Here is a 4,659-nt window from a genome sequence, read left to right on the forward strand (position 1 = left end):
ATGTGGGATCCGAACTGGGGCCCTCTGGCGTCCCAAGCCAGCTCTTAACCAATGCGCCACTCGGCTGGCCCTGTACTGGCCTTTTGACATACAGATAATATTTCTTTCTGCCTCTCATTGACTATTGTTCACACTCCCTAGTGTATTTCACCAGGATCTTCATGATCTGGCCCTTGCTTATCTCTCCAGCTTTATCATTATTATTATTATTATTATTATTAATTATTAATTATTTTTAGCTCTCCAGGAACACACACATATGCTCATGCTAGCCTCTCCCCACCAGCTTTATCCCACCCTCCCTGACGAGGCACTGCACTCACACCTTACAAGGCAGGCATATGGAAATTACTTCAGTTTCCATGTATGGCCTAGGTTCCACCATACTCTGGGCCTTTGCCCATGTTGTTCTATTTGCTTAAAACACTGTTTCACACATAGTCTTTGTTATGGCCTGCGTGTTGTTTCCCCTCCCCCAAATTTCATGTGTTAAAACCCTAACCCTAAGGTTGAGGAGACAGGGACTATTGGGAGGTGATTTGCCTCCATAATGAGATTAGTGTCCTTATAAGATGAAGAAGAGAACTAGACCTCTCTTGCTGCCATGTGACAATACGATGAGGAGGTCTGTCAATGAGGAAGAGGGCTCTCACCAGAACCAGCCATGCTGGTACCCTGATCTTAGACTTCCAGCCCCCAGTACTGTGAGAAGTAAATGTTTGTTATTTAAGCCACCCAGACTACAATAATTTGTTTTAGCAGCCTGAACTGAAAAAGATAGTTTTGTTTGGCTGACTTCCAATTATCCTTAATTTCAGCTTACTTCCTCTGAAAAATTACTGGTTGAGTCTGCCAATAAACATTAGGTTTCCTTACATGTTCTCCTATACACCCCTCCCATAACATTTATTCCACTATATTTTGGGCAAATTGTATTTTCTAAAGATGGCCACACCTGTGTCTCCTATCCCACATGATCTTATCTCATTCTCCTTCATCAAGAGGTTGAGGGCGGAGGTTGACGGAATCTAGTTCTCCTTCCCTGGAATCTAGGCTGGCCTTAGGACCCAATGGAAGTACAAGTAATGGCCCATGATTTCCAAGGCTGGGTCGGAAAAGGCCTTGAAGCTTTAGCCTGTTTCTGTTGAGATGCTAGTTCTGGGGGAAGCCAGTTGCCATGTGAGAAGTCCAGTGATCCTAAGACTGGCCCCCTGGAGAGGGCACATGTGTAGGTGCTCCAGGCCACAGCTCCCAGATTACAGCTAAGCAAAAACTGCCAGCCGAGTGAGTAAATACGTCTTCAGATACTTCCAGCTGTCAGCCGTTAAGTCATCCTCAACCACTGAGACGTCCCAGCTGAGGCCCAGACATCATGGAATCCCGTACCCTGTTCAAATTCCTCAAGTGCAGAGCCATGAGTGTAATAAAGTAGTTGATTTAAGCTGCTAGCTTTGGGGGTAATTTGATACACAGCACTAGTAACTGAAACATAATTATGTAATTGGATGTTCCCTTATCTAGACTGTAAGATCCCACACCAGACTCTACAAGCATGAGAACAGGACAGTAACTATGTATATCTGGTTTGTTTACCATGGTAACCTCAGCTTTTAGCTCAATGCCTGGCACGTAATTGGGTTTAGTAAATAATTATTTATTAACTAAATAAATAGATGGCTTAATGGATGCATGATTTCATTCTCTAACTTTGTTTATCCACCTCTTTCTCACACCTTAAGTTTGGCGATCTAGTTACAGGTAGTTTGTCCAAGATACTATTTCTCTTATCTGTCAAGTTCTGTATCATTAATTCCTACGTGTTCCTCTTGACCTCTCCTTGACCCAGTGTTTGGAATAATGAGGTGGCCAAGTGAAAGGCCTTGTACCATGCTGATCTCAGAAAGCCCATTGGGCACAGCCCCCAAGTGGCTCGACTGTCCCCAGAAGGGGACTGGAGTGGAGTGAGGTATGCCTAGAGGCCAGCAACCCTCTGAAGCCTGTGAACTTCAGAGTGATCTTTGTGAGGGTGCAGATCATCCAGTGGCAAGATACTGCCTGCCTCTTTTTACACGCCATCCCATCCTAGGGCACCAGGATTGAAGAGACGGCAGAGAGGGCACTCACACCAAAACAGCCCATCATCAGCTCCGTGCTCCAGGATTGTTAGCTGGTGGGGGTCGGGGGGTCAAAGGTGAAGAGTGGGGAACTCAGGCATTGTGCTGTGTGAGATAATGTCCCAGCCTTAAAACGTCTGTCATCTCCCCCGCTCCACCCCAAACCCTTTCTCTGCTCTTAAACGTGCATGTGTGTGCGCACACACACCAGGAGGAAGCGTAGCACCCTGGATCACATTTGGTTCTATGCAGGATGGCTGTAGTCTTCCATGCTGAGAACTTGCCCCAGTTATAGAGACAGAATAAAAATAAGAGGGCGAAGGAGAATAGAAAGAGAAGGGGGAGAGGAAAAACTGTTATCTTTTATTTGGTGTTTGCTATATGCCATGAATTGAAATAAGAACTTTTTTTAATTTGCATAGTGCCATTTAATCTGAAACAACAACTCACTAATTAGGTATAATTTCTAATTTGTAAACAAGGAAGCTAATACTCAAAGAGTTTAAGTAAGTTACTCAAGATCACATAGTTAGTAAATGTTGAAGCCAGAATTTGTAGCCAGATCTGGCTGTCTCTAAATTCCAGGCTCTTTCCATTCAGCTAGGCTATAGGTGGTTTTATTAGCATCTAGAAGTATCAAAATAGCCCACAGGTAGTGTTTAAACAGGATCATGATATGGGGATTATTTTTATTCTGATTCTGTATAGACTCAGACCGCCTATTATACCACCTGTTTGAATTCCACTCCCTCACACACCACTGCCTAAGCACAACCAGTAACCCCTAACTGACCTGAAGTACAGTGTCCTGGCCATGCCTTAAGGATGAAGAATTCAGGCTACAAGGTCCCAACACAGTGCATTGCACCATAGAGGAGAAAGTTGAGAAATCCAATTGATGGCTCTCAGCCATACTTTGCTTTTATGCCCAAGAATGCATTTCTGTTTCTGGCAAAAGAAAAGTGACTCTCTAAGATCAATTCTGGTCGACCACATTAGCTGTTCTGATCATAACAACCACCGTGAGTCGAGTTGGTGTTGTTAACTCCCCATTGTACAGTGTATATACAAGCTCTGTTTGCTAAGGCAACGCAGTCAGTCATTTCTTCAATGTTTACAGTAAGTGATAAGAAAATGAAGGACCGGAATCAACTGCCTACCCTCTGGTTCAAGTTACTCAGAGATTGCAAGGAATTCTCAGAAGCATTTCCTAGCATCAGGAGTATGCATCCTTGAAATGCAGGCTTGGGCTGCTGAGAACACAGCCCGGGTTCTATCACTGATAGCCACATTCCAGAACTGTAAAACAAGGAATGGCCCTCAGCAATTACTTTTAATTGTTTTGTTTTATTTTTCCAATTCAGCAAACATTTTCTGAGCATCTTCTGTTGCAGAGCACTCGGCTGGGCCATTTAGCCCTAGGGAGGATACCAAAAAGGATACCAATTTGCCTCTGCCTTCAGAATATGAGAATTTGTTAGACAAAAGATAATCAAACTAACATGTGCCCGAGAGGGTGAGCTGAGCCTTGCCCTAAAAACTCTCCCAAAATTCCTGGGAAACACAGAGGAGGGAGAAAGCTATTCTAACAGGCAGTTACATATTTGATTTTGATCACCAGTTTACTCCTTTAGTTTGGTTCATATCGACTTTTGAAGCCTCATCGTGAACTAAACACTAAGCCACAGAGCAGAAATAAATGGTCCTACATCCTGAGTGTAACTAGCTCACCATAGCTAGTAATTACAGAAAAAGAAGTTACATATTTCAACAGCTTACTTTGTCATTTACTACCTTTCGTTGGGTCACAATATAATTGTTGATAACATATATGTGCTGATTTTTAGTTCTCAAAGCCAGAATATTGGTCGAATATGTAATTATAACAGATGATAACTTACATAGACGTTACTATGCCAATAAGTGGTATTTAGGCCCTTCAGTTTTAATACGCTTCACATGGCCACTTTCTCCTACATTGGGGAAAAAAATACGAAGCTTTTCTCTACAAATCTTACTTTCTAGAATATGATGTTAGAATCTGAATTTTACCCTCAGACCTGCTTGGCTGAGCAACATTACTCATATCTTCAGGATGGAAAATTCTGTACTTCCCAGTGGCAATAACTTGCACTAACTCCAAAAGAGAAAAGGAGAAAGTTAGAGCAAATGAGAAAGAAATAAACAAAAGAAAACAAAACTTTAGATCCAGAAGAAAAGACAAAGAAAGTCACAGAACTTAGAAAGAAAGAAAAGAAGAGAAAACATAGACCAAACACTGTTAGAAAATTATTAAAAAAAATCTGAACAGTAGTCTGATTTATTATAATCCATCATATCTTTGCTTATATACCCAAAATAGGACTCGATTTAGCTCCAAGCAAATGACATCAAACACGAAAAGCAACGAATGACTCATAACTTAGAAAATCAGTTGAATGAGCTATAAAAATGAATCCAAGTTTATTTTTAGTACTTAATAGAGCGATTTCATTTTCTTTGAATAATAAGAACATACAATGGCATTCCCCAGGGTCTAAAAAAA

The sequence above is a fragment of the Hipposideros armiger genome, unplaced genomic scaffold (assembly GCF_001890085.2).
Source record: "Hipposideros armiger isolate ML-2016 unplaced genomic scaffold, ASM189008v1 scaffold_796, whole genome shotgun sequence".
NCBI classification, from domain to species: domain Eukaryota; kingdom Metazoa; phylum Chordata; class Mammalia; order Chiroptera; family Hipposideridae; genus Hipposideros; species Hipposideros armiger.